The 21597-nt window shown below is 36.2% G+C and overlaps 1 protein-coding gene across 13 annotated transcripts in view; it reads right to left on the reverse strand.

The window, feature by feature from the left end:
* Cadps (calcium-dependent secretion activator 1) overlaps nucleotides 1-21597 on the reverse strand; it is a 942652-nt gene that overhangs the window by 508008 nt on the left and 413047 nt on the right. The window lies entirely within an intron of this gene.

The raw sequence follows: 21597 nt of genomic DNA on the forward strand, positions 1-21597 counted from the left end.
GTGAAGAATGTAATTATAGCTACTTTCTGTCGGTAATTTGTGTAGTAAAAACTGTCACATTTTTAAAACAAAATTTGATTTACCTATAGCCTATGTTAGTATATTTCTGTGGATGTTTAATGATAATGATAAAATCACCTATATTTACATCTAAATAAAACTTCACAAGATTTGTTTTAAAATCCATACGCAGTTGAAAATATGAAGGGATGGGAGGGGAGGGGAGGGTAGGAGAGGCCAGCGAGCTTGAAGGGGCAGGTCCGAGCAAGCTGGATAGACCCAAGTCTTCCAAGCAGGCACGCTCGACAAACTTCAACCGAACATAGAGCTTGAAATATACGATACTCATTTATTTCTCTCGCAACATGAACAGTGTTCGACATCACGGAAGTGTATATCTACGATATAATGCAAAAATCCAGAAACTCTGGAACATGTATAGTAGTTTAATATATCTCGCCAATTCTCCATTCTGAAGCCAAGTACAATACCGATAACTTAATCTGGCAACTCGACCTTGAACTCCAGCTCCATGTGAGAAGAATCGTTACAGACTACTAAGAGACATGCTACAGCTACATAATTATATACAGGTAAATGATGCAAACTGTGTATATTAAGAAATATAAAAATAATGTGCAGTTGTACAGATGAAAGGCAACTAACTCAAGAACATAATCTTATAATGAGAAAGTTTTTATTTTCTTGGGTTATTTTACGACGCTGTATCAACATCTAGGTTATTTATCGTCTGAATGATATGAAGGTGATAATGCCGGTGAAATGAGTCCGGGGTCCAGCACCGAAAGTTACCCAGCATTTGCTCGTATTGGGCAGAGGGAAAACCCCGGAAAGAAACCTCAACCAGATAACTTGTCCCGACCGGGATTCGAACCCGGGCCACCTGGTTTCGCGGCCAGACGCGCTGACCGTTACTCCACAGGTGTGGACTAATGAGAAAGTGTATAACATCACGTGCATACATAAGTGCATAAGATGCAGTTGTAAAATCTATTCCATTAATGCCGTCACGTTTTGAAGTTGTGTTTACATTCAGTGCTTCATCCCCTCCCCCTCCCACTGCTATGCTGCTGTCTGACCGAGTGGTTATGTTGCTGGGTCATCGAAACGGGGGAAATTACGTGACAGTTACTTAACGGAGCTCTTTTCTTTAAATAATTTTAATCATTTTTATAGTATTACGTAGAAAGCCAATTCCAAACAGCAAATGTTTTCAGGAAATAGCCACAAGACTTTGCAGAGGGATCTGTAGAAACGGGTGGGGGAAACCGAGATGCGAGATAACAACTCGGATGGACAGTAGTATATATACAAGAAACAGAGATAGCAGTGGCGTTTCGCTGCACCTCTGAATCTGTGCCGGCCCGGATGGTTCAAGCGGTAGGGGCACGGCATGTCCCTATCGCTTGGTCCGAAGGGTTGTGGGTTCGAGTCCCGCCTCGGGCATGGGTGTTGTGTTTGTATTAGTATAAGTAAAACAAAGGAAAACAAATGAAAAACGAAAACAGAAAAAAAATATAACTTTGGTAAACGGCCTCTGGCCGGAATAAATTTAAACAAAAATTACATGTACTCATATATCCGAAAAGAGTTCTAATTTCTGATGACGACGTAGCTGCTACTCTAGCATGAACACCACTGAAAACTGGAATACACAATACAGGCGAGTCAAGCTCACCGTGCATGGTAGGAGTGGGGTAGAAGATTAGTTTCGTTGTGAGTACCACTAAAGAACGAGACGGCATTAATAGAATCCAGTGTACGCAGTGATTACACCGACGACCTACAGAGTGTTAAAACATTCAATATTCTGAGAGATGGTGGTATTCATCAAAACAATGAAGAAAGTGTAACACACATTGGTTCTATATTCAGTACCTTTCGAAATATGGGTGCTTGTTCATCAACATCATACAAAATTCTCAATGCAATTTTCATTCATTGTAACGAATTCTTCTGTCTTACGTCTTAAGGAATCACACCTTACTATCCTTTCATTTAATGCACTTCCGATATGACACTGTATAAGAGGGATGTGTAAGAAATAGCGAGTGGACAACCTTCAATTCCTTAGCATGCTCCTTAATTGCAGTATATACTGCTATACACATAACAGCGACAAAAAAAACAAGGAATGAACAAAATTATTATTACAAATTCGAGGTGCAATAGCTCTTTACACTTTCGTTTACACATTTTTAATAAATGCAATAAAATTATTTAAAAACAGAAGACGTTACACGGGGTGACTCACGAGGATTTACCGCCACTTACGGAGCTTATTTTCGAAGACTTTTTAAACAAAAAATTGTCATATAAACATTTGTCCTAATCTCAATATTTTCAGAGTTGAACTAATTTGAAGTTGTTTGTAAAATACCATTATTCTTTAGTTTTAAAGGTAAAAACAGTATTACAGTTAAATAATGAACTATTCAGGAGTACCATTTCTTTAAATTGCTTGTATTCTGAAGCTAAAATGTGTTGTGAAATCCATAGCTGCTTCGTACAGATATTTTTCTCGATTTTAAACTACAAAATTACATTTTTCCTACACATTTATCACAATAATTGTTACAAAACACGCCACTCTTGTAAATTCTTTAAGACTGTACATCAGGATGCAGAATTAAACTGCAAAGAATCAAGATCCTAAAGTCGTATGATTTGTAACAATTTTTGTGATGAGTGCGTAAGAATGATATAATTTTTAGTTAAAAATTGAAAAACAAAACCTGTAAAAAGAAATTAACAACACATTTTTAGCTTCAGAATATTAACCAATTAAAGAAATAAATTATACTTCTGAATAGTTCATTCTCTATTTGTAATATTCTTTTACACTTAAAACTAAAGAAAAAAGGTATTTTACTAACAACTTCAAATTAGTGTAACTCTGAAAATATTGAGATCAGGACACATGTTTATATGACGTTTTCTTGCTCAGAATGTATTCGCAAATAAGCTCCGTAAGTGGCGGTAAATTCTCGTGAATCATTCTGTATATGAACGAGTTTGAATAACTAACTAGTTTCATACAAAGTTTAATTTTAAGACCCGTGTTTATTAGATTCTTTTTGCTTTGATGAAAACTATCACCTCCCAATATATATATATATATATATATATATATATATATATATATATATATATATATATATATATATACATACATACATACATATAAAATACAAATCGCATTGAGCATTTCTTATGACGTTGAACAACAAGTACGAGTACTCTTATTTCGGAACATTAATCTTCGGATCCATGTTTATTATAATTTTATTTCTTGTTTCGATGACTACAACGGTCTATTAGAATACTTAATTGTCTTTTTGAATAGAAAACACATTCTTAATCTCCTATTTTGGTGAACAGGTAGTCATAATTTGGAAGATATTAATTTTACGACCCATGTTTATCATACTTCTTCCTTGTTTTGATGAATACTACCACGTCTTAAAATATTGAAAGCTTTTCTTTTAACCTATATATTTTCCTCATATATTAAGTCCTGGTTGCTGTACCGCTAACTGGAGTTGAACAGATATCGAAGAACAGATAATGTATTTAGTTCTATCTCTATTTATGTTGTATAACATTGATCTCAGATCATGTGAATTTGTTTTGTTCCGAACTAGGATTAGAGAACCTACATGTGACAACAGCGCGAAACACTTTACCGGGGAAAATTATATTTATAGTGAGTTGGTTTGCAAAATATTTTTCGACATTCATAAGTTGCCTTGTTAATAGATCTAATCAAAAACAAGAATGGAAAACATGCAGTAAATAAAGAATTAAGAACAAGAGAGATTATTGATGTTGTGAAATATAAATGAGTTATGCAGAATGAAAAATTCTTTTACCACCAAACAAAAGAATGTTTGAAAAGAAATCGCTGCAGACTGTAGTTCAATGAATATACTATACCTAATTCCAAGAGAATGGAAATGCCTGAAGTCGTGTTATAAAAACACAAAGAAACGTAAATCTAGATATAAAATAACCTACAACTCAATATAAACTTGCATTATAGCATTATGTTCATAACTGTACGAGAAATATTACTCTCCATGCAAATAAAATAAACCCGACTCATCATTTTACTCGCAAAAAAGTATCTACTCCTACCTATCTACATAAAGCTTTATTAACTTCAGGTGAACTGAGTTGAGCCACTCGAATTGAAAAATTCTAGCTAGATTTGATCATAAATAAAGAAGAAAATATGATCTTAGTTTAGTGTAGCCCTGGGCATAAAGAGAAAGGGAAAAGGAAAGGAGATAGGTACCCCCGTCCATCCTTTTCTCTCACACAGCTTCAGAAACAGACACACAGTAAGACACTATACATCAGCGGTGGATTTTAGCCACCAGCGACAGCCGAAAGCTATGATGCCTGTCTTATACAATCCGTCACTCAGCAATGCTTATCTTCCTGGCTGCTCGTATCGGTGCGAAACATAATTGAGGCACTCAGAAGCAAAGTAATACAAGTGATATTAAAAAAAATGAGTTAAGTGTATATTCTAAATCTTTAACGTCACTTCTGTTCAGAGAAAAAGTAATATAACTGCAGTTCCAGTCAGTGCTGCTCCATGCTGGACTTACTCTTATATTACAATGCATACAGAGTTTTGACTGAGAGGCCAACTAATACAAGTGCGTTGTTTACATAGTGTTGCGTTTTTTCTGTTTATGCCTAATTCATTTGCCACAATGGAGAGAGGTAACATATTACATATTCGAAACATCTTAGTGGAGTCCTACAAATGCACTTCATGACAAACAGATGTTGCAGCAGAGAGACATGTGACTTCTTCAGATGAGCCTAGTGACGTAATGAACGGTGACTAAGGCTGAATTTAATTTAAAATTAAAGATTTCCTTAACCTTCTTCTTTCGGAGTACTAAAAACGACATCAACTGTTGCCCTAGAAATTGAATGTAATATTCAACCTATCAGAAACTATGTATTAAAAAAGGATCTAAAATACATTTAAAATTGCAAGTCTCATCCAGATCTCAGATGTTCTTCAAACTGTCAGGTAATATCCTGTGTAATTTCTACAAAATAAAGAAAGAAGAAATACCAATATATATCACAGACACCACTCATTGTTAAAACTTCAGTTGTGAAATTCCTCCATGGAAATGGGTAATTCCAGAACATAGCATACAAATTCCAGGAAATCATTCCAAAAATGATTCTCCATACATTATTAAGTTAGATGCCATGGAACTACTCTGCAGCACATATAAGGATCATCTTCAAATTTATACAGATGGATCTCTATACCCTGATGATGGGATATCAGGAGCAGGGTATTATATTTCAAAATATCAAGAAAGTTACTTCATACCATGTTCATCCTCCTCCGTCTTGACACTGAATTGCTAGTTATTGATGCTGCTCTTCAGTGTGTTACTCAAATTTCTGAAAAATCTATTTGAATACTTACCGACTACAAGGAAGCTATATTTAATATAGTTAAATATGTACCAAACCTATACGCACATAGAATTATTCCAATTCTGAAGCAACTAAATAAACTAAAAAAAAAACTCCAAAAGGAAATAACATTTCAATGGGTACCTAGTCATTGTGGTATACCTGGAAACGATAAAGTCAATAACGTTGCGAAATAGGCAACATATTTGCAACCAAGACCTCTTCAAGTGATATCTCTATCCAATGCCTTTGCTTCAGTAAAGTCTTATTTTTTAAACTTATGGATCATCAATTGGTTCTCTTCTGTAAAAGGAAAAATTTTACAGTCCGTTCAAAAGAAACCAAATAACCTGGAAATGTACAAAAAATTGCCCAGACATCTTCAACATTTTTAACAAGAGCCAGAACAAGTCACATTGTCACACAATTACCTACACCGATTTCACCTTTCTGATACTCCTACTTGTCTGTGGTGTAATAATCATGATGAAGATCTGGAACACATTCTTCTATACTGTCCATCCATAAACCACAAAAGAAGTAAATTAAAATCATCAATACCAATTGCAGAAGACACAGCTCTGCAGTATATATTGACTACTGTGGCTACTAACAACAGGCATCTATAATGAACACTGTTCAAAATACCCCTCACTTCTCATGAAAAACAAAAACTGAATAGACTATAGCGGACTTTATGTTAGTAAACAGCTGGATACGTTAAGAAGATTGATTGAGTGATTCTTTCGGTTATACAGACACATTTTGTGTTATAATATTATAATCAGAAAACTCAAATGCTGTTAAGACAGGAATGTTCGAATGATATAAGCAATATTCTTGTTCTTGTTTTAAATAATATACAAATACTGAAAACTGTTGCACTTATATTACTTCTCCACAAAAATATTTTCGTGGAAAAATAATACAAGTGACTTTAGGACCCTATTTTACCTAAAATGATTTAGAATAGATAATTTCTATTTAGAAGTTAAAAAATATAGGTACCAACATACACAACTGTAAATTTACAGCAACATAGTTCTGTAACAGATTTTTTAATTTCGATTTCAACTTCAAAGTCATTTATCTCAAAACTTACTAAATGTCACTTGTATCACTTTGCTTCTGAGTGCCTCAATTGTCTCTGTCGGGGAAGGTGGAGTGGGGAGTTAAGGGGTAGTCTTCAATGACTCAATTGAGTTACTAACGCCCAGGTCTGATCAACACTGTCTATAAGTTATTCGTTTCATACATCTCATTCATTTCTAAATACTATGATTTCTAGTGTCAGATTGAAACTAGAATATGCATATGCAGTTTGGAATTATTTTCCAACTGACCCGACAAAATTAGAAAGTACTCAACGCAAATTCAAGCCCTTGTGTTCAGACAGAACCTTTCCGATGACTCCAAGAAAAATTGTGGTATAACTACTGTATAAAATTTCATGAAAATCTGTTAGGACAAAAGTTATTAATTTTGACTAATTGCACTCCCCAATAAGGAGTAATTCCTCTTATACCAACGTAATTAGAGTTTGTATACAAAACAAATATGCTACCTGTAACTACTGAGTGAAGATTCATAAAAATCTGTTAGGTAGCTGAAAAGTTATTAGTTTGTCTCGCTAAATTTGCGTTTTGGACCACTGTGCACCGAATAGATGGCCAAAACATGAATCGTGATACATAGTGAATCCGTTTACCTGTTCTAGTTGCTTATTAGCTGGTATACGTGGCGAATTACAATGTCGTTTTCAAAACTACCCACATCTAAAAGCGAAAATTTAATGAACAGTGGGAATAACCGTTTTTTTATTCTAATATGGCGAAAACATAAAGTGTCTAATTTCCTCAAAAGTGTTCTTTTTCTCGCTGTTATTTATACTCGCTTTAACATCTTCGGTCATATCGCCAGTTAATCTTTTGGGTGAAATTCGAAGGCCTGTGTACTATTGTTGAGACTAGTTCTATTGTTGTGAACTAGATGGCGACTGTATATGTATTATTGGTTTGTTATGAATATGATTTCGGTGATGAATGAAGCCGGTGATGTTCAGGGATATTGTGGCCCGAATTTCCTGGCATTTGCTTTACGGTTGAGGGAAAAACCTGTAAAACCTAAACAGGAAATTCAACCCGAACGGGAATCGAACCCGGGGCTCCTGCGTAAGAGACCAGCATGCTGACCCCTACACCACAGAGATGGTCCTCAGAAGTGTTACTTGGAACATTACAGAGCAATATAAAGCGTCATTACAATTTATGCCAAGTAAGAGAAATCACAAGATGTGTTCTTAAAATTAGGCCTATTATTATTATTATTATTACTATTATTATTATTATTATTATTATTATTACTATTACTGGTCGGCCGGGTAGCTCAGTTTGTAGAGCAGCTGACTACAGACTGGAAGATCGGGAGTTCGATCCCGAGTGGTGACGGGATTTTTATTCGTTGCCAAACTTTCAGAACGCTCCAGAGGTTCACTCAACCTCCTATAAAATTGAGTACCAGGTCTTTCCCAGGAGTAAAAGGCGGTCAGAGCGTGGTGCCGACCACACCACCTCATTCTAGTGCTGAGGTCATGGCAAACATGGGGCTCTACCTCCATGCCCCCCAAGTGCCTTCATGGCATGTGACGGGGTTACCTTTACCTTTTTCTTTATTATTATTATTATTATTATTATTATTATTATTATTATTATTATTATTATTATTATTATTATTATTATTTATCAAAAAATTATTATTTTTGTGTGCGTATAGTATCAGTTTTCTCTGTAATTTTTTTTTTCAGCATTTAAACCAATTAAATATTAGGATGCATGGCCGCCAGAAAAATATTGTCGAAATATATGATATAATTCAGGCATCATAAACAAACTTATTCTCTTATTGGAACACTTAAAATGCATAATTACAATATTTTCAATGTTTAAATTCTCTTCCTAACATATCTTCTAATAAACCGAATAATTATAAAAGATCAGTTATTTTGTGAGGACAGGATAATTTCTCGGTAGATGTAGAAAAAAGGCTAGAATAGGTCTTCAAAGAGAAATTACTGATCTGCAATATGATGCTATCACTAAAACTATATGTAAAGAATTAAGAGGAGCTCAAGTTTTCAATAATTTGTGCAAAAACAAATATCAAAATCTTTTTTTTTTTTTGCCTATTTCAATGAAGGTATGGTGTTCGCTACAACGTGTCTTTGTGAGAAACTTTTTGGTATAATGAAAACATGTAAAATCCAGATGTAGATCCCGAATGACAATCATCTTTTGATTCAACTGCTGCCAGCAGTAACTGATATAACGTCCGATTGTCGGCCATTGATTCTGAGGGACTAAAATATATTAATAGCCTAGGAACGTATTCATAGACAATCTTAGCGCGGGCTTCTGATGGATGGTCAGCGAACTAACGTTTTTCGTATTCATAAATCAGTGTTAGTGATATGATATGATATGATATGATATGATATGATATGATATGATATGATATGATATGATATGATATATGATATGATATGATATGAATCCTGTACAAGTAACCAGTCGATAGCCAGGCCTTGTTTAGCAGGCTCGTAGCGCGGGCTAGCCAAATGTCTGTGAATAGCACCCATATACATTAACATTTTATAATGTATGATGCCTAGTATACAAGATAAAAGATAGCCTATTAATATTATCGTAATCTGAGAAATACTAATAAAAAGACAATAGCTGTGAACAGTTCTAGACACTATACAATTTGTACCATATTGTATACTCATGCTCAGAAATGGCCGGAAAATGTAAACAGATCACTATCGCTCCAAGCTTACTGCTTGAGACAGAACACGCCTGTGGTTAAGCTCATAAGTAAACACGGCAGACGCAGTGGCGGACAATAGGAAAGGAACTAATCTTTGCGTATTAAGCTATGGTTCCGTTATGGCGATCATCGCAGAGCGTACAACGTTGGCGATCATTGCCGAGCAAATAACATCAGCTGAGCTGTTTTCTTTACAGCGACCATCGTCGTCTTTCCTATCGAAAGTATTGTGCGATCAGAAAATTGGACAGCACTAAGTTTGGAGGCAATAATTCTGCTGAATCATTTAGCATTTGAGGTTGAAGACAACTTTAAGGCTTTTTTTTTTACTAAAGAAGGAAAAGCTAAATGGTATCAGTGAGATACATTGTTCTATTTGTGTCGCTTTAAACGAAGACATACCGTATATTTAAATTATTTTCCGAGCGAGCTATTTATCAAAATTAATTACATCGTTCGTTATAAATTACAGTGGTTACAATATTCAAGCTTTTGTCCAAGCTATTCAACTTAAAACTAATTATAAAACACACTTCATTAGGTTTTTAAAACGATCTCAAGTAATTGGTTACATTAATCATCGTTATTAAAGTTTGGAATTTCGGGGAAGATATTCCTTTGACACACTATATATACGTTCCTGCTCCAAAAACACTAAATTCAGTTATTTTATAAACACTGTCTTTAAAAATATATGATAATTTAATTATTCCTTCTCTAATGTATTGGAATACACACAGAATTAACCTGTGTTGAAATACACATACTTTCCAAACCTTGCCTACAATTTCACCAACTTCCTTCCACAACATTTTTATGTGTATCTCTGTATTTTTTGAACTCATATTGTACAGTTCAGGATGACTGTAAATATACTTAATTAAAGTTTCGTAAGTTATTTGTGAGAAATTGCTAAATACGCGATGTTTAGCAGTTGTGATATCGTCATTCGTTTGTTTTCTAAATGAACGACGATCATAGCTGTCAATTTGAAGCCAAGTCAATCCAGAACGCCAGCACAGATCGCTGCAGCCAGCGCTGAACGTTGTAAAGAAACCAGCTCCATTTATTTACATGTAGAGTTAATCGGGAGGCGTTGTTCGCTTAATACGCAAAGATTAGTTCCTTTCCTACTGTCCGCCACTGCGTCTGCCGTGTTTAATTATCGGTATAAAAGCGGGTATATTCTGTCTCAAACAGTAGGTTTGGAGCGCAAGTGATGTTTTTTACATTTTCCGGCCATTTCTGAGGATGAGAGTACACAGCCTGTAAGAATAATATGTTTATTATACAGAGTTTCCGAGAATGAATGGTAGGGTTTTATGAGTTCACTGTGAAGCATGTATTATGTGTAATTGGATTGAAGGTGTTTGTAATTAGTTCAGTAACTCAAACAGTTCCCAAATAACGTTAGTAAATTTCAATATGATTACGATTACCAGTACGACAGACGTCTAAGCGAAATTTATTTTCAGCCCAAATTCTGACAAGAACATCTAGAGTAATGCTTGTGATGACTTGTCTGATTCTTCGTTTTAGGTGATCAAGATTCTCTGTAGACCTCATTCTTGACATAGCCCCAAAATTAGAAGTCCAATGGAGTAAGATCTGGACTTCTAGCGGGCCATGGGATGGGTCCATTTCTGCCATTCCATCGGTCTGGAAATCAATTATTTAACTCTACTCGGACATGGTTTGCGAAATGGGACGATGCTCAATCTTGTTTAAAGATGATTTGCAACTCCATTTTCATTTGCTCGATTTGAGGAAATAAGAAATTCTATATGGTAGCATGTTTGTTGATGTTTGTTTCAACTAATAAGAATTGACCAAAAATCTTGTTGTGCGTTAGGCCGCACCAAACATTGGCCTTAGGAGAATCTGAAATGGTTCGTCTATCACATGTGGATTTTCCGAGCCCCAAATTACACAAATGTGCCGATTAACACAACCATTTACATGGAACGTGGTCTCATCAGAGAAGAGGATATTCTCTAGAAATTCTGATTCATGTAGCATGGTAGCAGCGAATTCAGCCCTAAGCAACTTATCCTCTGGTTTTATTGCATGCAAGAGTTGAATTTTATAGAGAAGTAATTTCAATCTCTTCCGCATGACGCCGTGCACTTAGGAATAACTAACAGCTGTAGACTACGGACTTTTGAGGACTCTAAACACAGGACTGTCTGATTCTTTCGACATTTTTTCCTGATGTTCTGGACCTTCCTATTGTTTTTTCTTTTCGCACACTACCGGTCTGCTTAAATTGTTTGTGCCATCGCCTGATATTATTCTCGTGCGGAGGATCTTTGTTGCACTCACATCTGAATTGCAGTTGTACCACAATCACGGTTTTTGTGTTCCGCCGACCATAAGACACATGCAGCTTTTTCTTGTACGGTAAATATTTCAAATAACACAAAGAAACAGTTTGAAGAAAACAATTACCACTTCTATACAGATTGTATGCAGACTGCGATTTCTATCATAACACACGACGCAAATTTACTAATGTTAAATTACACAACAATGACGTGAAGGCAAACTTTTTCAGTTACTGAACTAATTACAGGCACCTTCAATCCATTACACGTAACACATGTTTCACAGTGAATTCGTATAATCCCACTATTCCATCTCGGAAACCCTGTATTTAGGAAATTTAAATATCCGTCACTGATAGAATTATTTCGGAATATGTATTATATGACTTTCTTGTGTTAAATTCTATCGTACCTGGTTTACATGTTTCGACCTATTATGGGTCATCCTCAGAACTGGTCGTTGTTGGTCTTGGCGCCTCTTGTTTTGTTTCCTGTGAGGGTGTGTTTGTGTGGTGTAATGTGGAGTCAAAGAGTGTGTGTGTTCTGAAATTGAGTTGAGAATTATTTCTGCTTGTAGCTTTGTATCTCCTTCCCTCTTTGATCACCCTTCTCTGCTGCCTTACGGGTTCGTTGGAGTGAATCGGAGATGTTTCATTTTGATCACCACTCTAATCAAACGAAGGACACAGGATGATTATCCACTAATGTAAATTTCTTGCAATTTTTATTGCTGCTTACATCACATCTATAACAATAACATTAGTCGACGCTAACATGCTGGCACTGACGTGTCGCTGGTGAAAGTGGCGTCCACAGCTATCAGCTGCGTAATGCGATAGCAGAGAGTGATCCGAATAGTGGTCGACGACCTGTTCGTCGGGAAGGCGCGGGTGGTGCTCGCAGTTTCTCAACTTCTAGCCCCAATTATTGATTCTTCAGTCTTGGGGATAACTTTTTTTTTTACCCAAGAACTGCTGTACCCTGTCACCAGAAAAATTTATTAAAGAATCACTGGGTGCTTGACCCATATTAGAGCAAAAGTCTCTCGTAAAATTATTACACCAGAACATTTTAGAAAGAAGAAGGTAAAAGAAAATTAAGTTTCGATACCGAGAGTTAAAAACATAAATATATATTACAGTATATGCAGTTGTAGCTACTGCCAATACTGATGGTGATAATGAAAAGGAAGAAAAAGGACACAATGGCAAAGAAGAGAAATATGTTTGACGACGGATATATCGATAGCTAACAAGAAGCGAACAAAAACAGAAAAATGATAAGGTAAAGGAAAATATCCCAAGATAACTTTCCTACATCAACGATTATGGACATCGAGAGCTCATTTTCCTCAAAAACAGTGAGTCGTATCTTAATCATCTGTACAGAAAATACATGCCCTACTTAGGTGCTATAGTTTATTATTACGGGTACCACAATTATTACACAGAGACATCCTTTTATTTTTACTAACATTTCTAATATTAACCTGGCTATACCTTTGGATTAACGGTTGAGAACCGGAAACAAATTTGCTACCCCTTTCCACGACTGGAGTTCGATGATACTGGCGTAAAATACAAGGAGGTAGGTATAGGAGGGCAGAAAAGTAGTTCATCCATTTACGTAAACTAGGAAAGATCGCGATTTTGAGTTTGATAATTTTCATTAGGTTTTTGTTTAATCAAAATACAGTACTGTATTAACAATAAGTGTTTTACTCACGAACTGAGCTATCCCTTCGGACGTATTCATTATGCAGTGTATATTATACTGTCTACAGCACGTTAGCGTACAATATAGAGAACGAAGTTAAATTGAAAAATAATCATCATATGGATATTTAAACAAATTTTTGGAAATGGTGGCCGTTCATTTCGATACAAGCTTCAGTTCTTTTGTGCATATTATCGCACTATACAGTAGCGTGCAAATTAATCCGAACACGACATATTTTTACATTTTCTGTCATTGTTGGCCTCACAGCTGCTCAAACCGCTTTAATTGACATCTGTAGTACGTGTAATTCCATTGTTGAAGGTCTGTCATTATTGTTTTTATAATTTATGTGACATTTTGCCTGTCGTTTTGTACTTATAAGCATTTCAGTTGTGTTGAAGACTTAATACTGCAATCCTGTGTACATTCTGTCGTCTTCACAAATGGATACAACTCCACGAAAACGGTCTAAAATTATGACATTAGCAGAGCATTCTTCTATGACACAGAGGCAAATTGCTGCAGAATGTCACATCGGTTTGGCTACTGTTAATTCGATCATAAAACGATACAGGGAGACTGGATCCATCACACCCCAGAAAAAGGAAACTGTAGCCGGAAAAGGAAGACTTCACCTGCAGATGATCGTTTAATTGTCAGGAAAAGTAAATTAAATCCTAGACTAACTGCTGTCGACTTACTGTAACCCGCGAGTTAATGGCTACCACTGGGGCGAATATTCACGTCACAACAGTGCGGCGTAGGCTTTTGGAAGCTGGACGAAGGGCTCATAAGCCTATTAAGAAGCAACTGCTAACACCTGTTATGTGCAAAAAAAAGCTTAATGTGGGCAAAATTACATCAACACTGGACAGTGAATGACTGGAATAATGTACTTTTCTCCAATCAGTCTCATTTCGAGGTCCACGGCCACCGTGTTTCTTATGTACGTAAAGGATCCGAAAAAGTAACAGCAGCTCATCTCCAACAAGCACCCAAAAACCCCCCTAAAGTAATGTTTTGGGGTTGTTTTACACACGAAGGTCCTGGAGCATTAATACCTATAAGGGAATGATGAATTCTGACAAATATATTCACTTATTGGAAACCAGAATCGTACCCCAGCTGCAAAAATCATTTCCGGATGGCAGAGGTGTGTTCCAACAAGACCTGGCACCATGCCATACGTCTCGAAAAACTACAAAATTCTTCAACAAGAAGAATATTTAGGTACTCCCCTGGCCAGGCAACTCACCCGACATCAACCCCATTGAGAACTTGTGGTCAATTTGCAAAAGAAGAATGCAAAAAATGGATTGTTCTACAAAGGAGAAGATGATTTCTGCCCTCATTGGTGTATGGTTTCGCGATGAAGAAATGAAGAATATTTGTTGGAAATTAGTGGAATCCATGCCAAATCGTCTCAGAGCTGTTATTAGGAACAAGGGAGGCCACATAGATTACTGAGGTATGTCTTAGATCCTTTTTTTATCCCGTTTGAGTGTTTTTGCATAAGTAATTACGTTGTTCGGATTAATTTGCACGCTACTGTAGACTAGTGTACCTAATTCCGATTACCAGTTTCGTCCTTCGTACTAGTGACTCATATTGAAATAACTCTGTACATACTCTTTTATAGAGTACCTTACGTACTGTAAATTCAGTCTTCACTTCTACCGGATCCGAAAAGATAAAATTACTCAGACATGCTATCTACTGTCCGTCAAAGTGGTTTTGTCGCAGGGTCGTGAAAAGGGGGAAATCTCGTGACAGTTAATTACTTAACAAGGCTCTTTAATTTAAGTTATTTTAAACAATTGTATAATATTACGCAGATGTTTAATAATCCCTAACACAAATTAATGTTTTCAGAAAAGAGCTAAGACAGCCTAGCCACTAGCCTTTAGTCCACACCTGTGGAGTAACGGTCAGCGCGTCTGGCCGCAAAACCAGGTGGCCCGGGTTCGAATCCCGGTCGGGGCAAGTTACCTGGTTGAGGTTTTTCCGGGTTTTTCCCTCAACCCAATTCGAGCAAATGCTGGGTAACTTTCGGTGCTGTACCCCGGACTCATTTCACCGGCATTATCACCTTCATATCATTCAGACGCTAAATAACCTAGATGTTGATACAGCGTCGTAAAATAACCCAATTAAAAAAATAAAATTCTAGTCTTTACAGAGGGGCGAGCAAAAGGGTGTGGGGGAACCGGGATGCGACGTAGGCAAACGGACGACAGTATCTGTGTGAAAATACGATTCAATATTGAAAGCTCTTTCGTCACTGGAAAACGCGAACATATTTCTGGAACGTACTATACTCACTAACTCAGTACTATTTTACTACGAGCGTTAGGCGACTTTCACTGCATACGCGGCCTTGGTTCTGTGTGGAAGACGGCTGGAAGTTTACTAGTAGAGGGGGTGAGAGTGAAGTACATTAAAAAACTCAGGTACAATAAAAATTGAAATAAAAATAAAATGATGTTCCTTTATAACCACTGGGTTAGTAATGTACACGCCAGAGTCTAGTCGCCTTTAGAGGGAGATAAAATGATTCCCAGAGTGTTAGGTTGAAAGGAAATACGCTGAGAGGAACAGTGAACAGTTAACATAGTTTTGTAAAATTTTGTTATTGGTTAAACGTGCTCTTGTGAAATGTGTTATTTCTGAAACATTGTTATGAACGGTAAATAAACTTTCTGTACGTAGTTTGCAAAAATTAATACTGAAGTTATAATTAACTTGTGCGTACTATCACTTGTATGATATAACTTCTAGAAATTATATTTTTCACAATATTGTTTAAAGTTTGTTTAATAACATTGATAATTACAGAAATATGAGTGAAAGTAACTGTAACATTTCTGTTCAACAAATCATAGAATCAGAAACAAAAGTGAAAGTCACCAACTTGTTCAAATTACACTGGAGGAAGTTAAATTCTCTCAATGCCGAATTATAATACAAAACTTGAATATCAGGATGAATATGTAGACAGCTTTTACATTCACTGATTATTAGTGATGATATAATGGTAGAGAACTTGGAAAATAATACAGCCTATAAACTCCTCTGATTTAGAAGTAATTGTATTCCTTGTTGACTGTGTTACAGTAGCTTTAAGGTCTGAATTAAAATGAAATACCTCTCTTATAAGCTGTTACTAACACCAAATTTTCACTGACTTGCCATTTGAAGCGAAGTACCTGAACAGTTTAAATCGTGGTGGATTGGAATATTCAACACAAATTTCGATTGAAACAAATTCATTTTACTGTGATATTTCATGATATTCTCTCTGAAAAATATAGGATGATGTTCTTGGAATACGATAATGCAAATCTTCAATAAGCTTTACTACTATAAATTCTGGATTTGCAATATTCAGAAAATAAGCCTAACTGTCAATGTGGCAAATTAGTAAGTGATAATCCTGAGCATTGCATTAGTATAGATCAACATTCTTCTCAATAACTGTGCTAGCCACCGGCGTAGCTCAGTCGGTTAAAGCTCTTGCCTGCAGATCCGGAGTTGCGTTCGACCGCGATTCGATCCCCACTTGGGCTGATTACGTTTGTTTTTTCCGGGGTTTTCCCAACTGTAAGGCAAGTATCAGGTACTGTAAAACTGGGCAACTTTGCACCAACAACACTTTTTGAATTGTACATGTGATTTTATATGTCTCCTACAGAGTATTCCTTTTATCTGGTAGTTCTTTTTCAAGTCTGTGTTTTGAGCTACCATCTGGTGCAAGTTAAATTACCAGTCGTTTATTTGTCCATGAAATATGAAATGAGTTGTTGAAATGTGATGAATGTTTTCTGTTGTGTTACTGAAACTTTCGAATCATATATTGAAAAGGTCAAAAATCTGAAAGTTAGAATTTATAAAACAGTTATATTACCGGTTCTTCTATATGGCTGTGAAACTTGGACTCTCACTCTGAGAGAGGAACATAGGTTAAGGGTGTTTGAGAATAAGGTGCTTAGGAAAATATTTGGGGCTAAGCGGGATGAAGTTACAGGAGAATGGAGAAAGTTACACAACACAGAACTGCATGCATTGTATTCTTCACCTGGCATAATTAGGAACTTGAAATCCAGACGTTTAAGATGGGCAGGGCATGTAGCACGTATGGGCGAATCCAGAAATGCATATAGAGTGTTAGTTGGGAGACCGGAGGGAAAAAGACCTTTAGGGAGGCCGAGACGTAGATGGGAGGATAATATTAAAATGGATTTGAGGGAGGTGGGGTATGATGATAGAGACTGGCTTAATCTTGCACAGGATAGGGACCGATGGCGGGCTTATGTGAGGGCGGCAATGAACCTTCGGGTTCCTTAAAAGCCATTTGTAAGTAAGTAAGTAAGTATATTGAAAAGGTAAGTTTCTAACAATAAATTTATATTAATTAATGTACCTGTAAGTTCGGTTTGCATATTGCAAAACGTTAAAATAATTATTCACGTGGATTAAGTGAGTGGAATGCGGAAATGTTCAGTCACATTACTCTGAAGTATAACTTTGCACGGCGATCTTCTGAATGGCATTTAGAATAACAGATATTTTGTACCAGTGAACCACATTAATAGTCAACTGCAGTATGTATTAGAATAAAATAGCTTTAGAATTCGAATTTTTCAGTAGTTATTTTTTCAGTAGGTTATTTTACGAAGCTTTATCAACAGCTTAGGTTATTTAGCGTCTGAATGAGATGAAGGTGATAATGCCGGTGAAATGTTCAGTAGTTACTAAGGCATTATGCCTATTCCATTCCTGTAAGCATGACTCCATATCTCATTCAAATAACTACAAGAGGGGCATGAAGAAGTAAAACAGAAGCAGAAGAAGAAGGCACTCTAAAGTCACCAAAGAGGAAGACTATTGCAGCAAATCAGTTCTCTGATAGTGAATCTGATATAGATTTCATTTTGGATGATGAAACTGATGTCAGCATTGTGCCTTATAAGTGTTAAAGCCGACCAGGTGCTGTAAAGAGAACAGTGTCAAGATCTGAACCATTAACATTAATAAGGGTGTTTATGTAATTTTAAATTATTTTGGTAATTCGTATCCTGGTGTTGTTACAGACAGTGAAAAGAAGTGGGTTCAAGTTAGTGTAATGCATAGATCCAGTAAGTGTTGGAAGTGGCCCAATGTAAAAGATGAACTCTGGTATGACATAGGAAATGTAATACAAATTATTTCTGAACCCAGAGGTGTCAAACCGGAGATACTTTAATGTTCCAGAGCTTTCAAAAATATTTAAAAAAACAGGAACTAATATGGTGATGTAACAATGATCTAATTGTATCATTATTGATAGGATTTATTACTGTAAAATAATATTGTACTAATAAACATGGTCTCTATGATGAGGAAGTTGAACTACAGTGCTGTAATTTTGCACTAGTTGAGTCTAGTAGGGAAACATAGCAAGAAGAATCTTTTGGTGCAAAGATGTCCCACATTGCTGCGCAACATTGCACCACTTTTGAACATTTTTTTCTTAACGTATTTATTGTTCCAAAGATCTGAATTTAGAATAAATGTTTAGGTCCTAATCATAGTTTTGACATATTTTTTAAGAAGCACAGAAATAATTTTTGTCGAGTTATTCTAAGAAAATCTTAAAATGTGGTGCAAAGTTGTCCGCTTTTACGGTAGGCCTAATCTATTGCGAATCCTCGGCCTCATCTCGCCAAATGGTATCTCGTTATCACTAATTCCATCGACGCTAAATGAACTAGTAGTAGATACGGCGTTGTTAAATAACCAAGTAAAAAGTAACTGTTCTAAATTTTAAATCGATATCTATAGAAGAAACCGAACAAAATTCCCTCTGTCACGTTCGTGAATTTCAGGAACCTTTCCGTTCCGTCCCGTAAGAAATGGCTATTGTCCTTTTTGGATCCTTCTAATTTTGTATAATTCACTACTCAACAAATTTGAACTTTTTTTCCATAACAATAATAAAATAGGCTTATCTTAACTAATTTGCATGCGCTGAACATGAAAATGACAATGAAAAGTTCGTAACACGTCACGTTTTTGTGTTATAGACACTTACTTGATACATTGAAAAATCAGGATTTTTTACTTATTAAAAATTATTTTGTTCTTATTTTCTGTGTGAAAATTTCCAAGGGCAGCTTAGATATTATAAAACTGATAGGCTACAACAATAACTGATTAGCTATTAAGACTTATAAAAGCCACTCTTCGTGCAATAAAGTAGAGAAATATAAAAAAAAACCTTCATTTTTTCTCTTATGAGAACTGGAATCTTTCCTTTTTAAAAACTACCAATAATCGCTGGATCCCATATTCCTTGATACCCTTGCTGCATTGCAGCAATGTCTTGGTGAAATCGCTCTCCCTGCTCATCACTTACAGTCCCCAAGTTCTCAGGAAAGAAGTCCTAATGTGAATGTAAGAAGTGGATCTTCAGTGACATACTGCAGGCCATTTTTTGTAGTTTCTTAGTAACATTTCTATTAATTGGCGATCATTTTCTGCCTTATGATTCCCTAAAAGCCCTTTGATGTAAAAGATGTCCATGCTAGTAATTCCTTGGGGTTAAATTTTTTCTCAAAAACGCTGTCCTTAAAAAGTTTTCTAATTTGTGGACCGACAAATATGCCTACTTTTAATTTAGCATCACTGATTTTAGAGAACAGAGTCTTTAAGTGTTGAAAGGCTTCTCCACTCTTATCTAGAGCTTTCACAAAATTTTTCATTAGCCCTAGTTTTATATGCAGTGGAGGAAGAAGTATTTTTTCACGTTACACTAGCGGAGGATATTTAATATTACGCTCACCAGGAATATAACCTTTGTGATATGCCAGTTCTTCACCACATAATGTTGTGCAGTTGCTCGACTGTCCCACAAACATAAAAAACGTAACTTAGTAAACCCTCATTGTAATCCAACAACAAAGCTATTACTTTCAAATCTCCACAAATTGCCAAGTTACGTTCATTACAATTTACTGCATTCAATATTAGTGACATGTTTTCATAAGTTTCTTTCATAGTGACTGAATGAGCCACTGATGGAAGGTTTTGTATTGCCATTGTGCAATGAAACTGCTTTTAAGCTTAGTTTTGATGAATCGGTGAACAGTCTCCATTCTTCTGAATTATACTGAATATCTAATTCATTCATAAGCCTATTCACATTTTTGCAAGCACAAACAGAATAATCCATTACAAAATAACTAGTCAGTTTATCGTTTCGTTTTCTGAACACGGAAATCTTGGTATCTTTTGCTAATAAGTTCCATTCTTATAATCTAGAACCTAATAGTTCAGCGTGTTGCTTGGAAAGGCCTGAATCCCTAACTAGGTCATTAAGTTCTGCCTATCGTATGAGATGTAGTGTTCTATGATGTTCGGGAATGTAGGTGGGATCAGCGGAAGTTGAAGGATAGTCTGAGGATTCTGATAGTTCTTGTTCCTCTGGAATGGCATAATCTTCCCCACTTGGCGGAGGGATAGGCGGAGAATGTGGCACGGGTATTATGACTGGTGGGAAATTAGGATACACCATTTTATCTTTAGTTTTCCTTCAAAATCCCTGTGGTTTGATAATGGAGAAGTAACAATCTTCCAGATGACTGGTGGGCTGTCGCCAAATCAGTGGAACAGCAAAAGACATATTGTTATTTTCCCCCCGCAACCACTCCGTTAACTTCATGTAACATGTTACATAACACATGTGTGGTGCCCAACTTTTGTCTTGTTCACCCACTTTATAGCCAAAATACAAGTAATATGTCTTTTTTACATTGTCTGTTATTTATCGACGTTGTGATTTCAAAGTTAATTCACCACAAATATAGCAGAAACGATTTGGAAAATTTTTACAGAAACGACGATTGTTATCCATTTAACACTTGCTCCAAAGGAATTTTATTAACATGATTGTCGAAACAAAACTTTCCTAAATAAGAGACGGGCTATGTATAGCCTAGTATTAAATTTATATTACTGTCGTAACTTATCCCCAGTACAGCACACACCCCTGAATTGAAACCGAACCTCGTAACGCAACCGAGTGCATTGCTATATGGTCGCTACTTCGTAACTTCGGCGCGTAATCTGAGCTTGCAACCTGAGCGTTACGGACCGGGGCGCGTTGCGGCTATATTGCTTGTAGGTTTTTCTACGTAATCAAAGGATCCAGCGCGCTCAAGTTGCAGTAAAGCCTTGGTTTTTCTGAACCGACGCATACGAGTTGCGAGGCCTC

This window comes from Periplaneta americana, chromosome 10, assembly GCF_040183065.1.
Source record: "Periplaneta americana isolate PAMFEO1 chromosome 10, P.americana_PAMFEO1_priV1, whole genome shotgun sequence".
NCBI lineage: Eukaryota > Metazoa > Arthropoda > Insecta > Blattodea > Blattidae > Periplaneta > Periplaneta americana.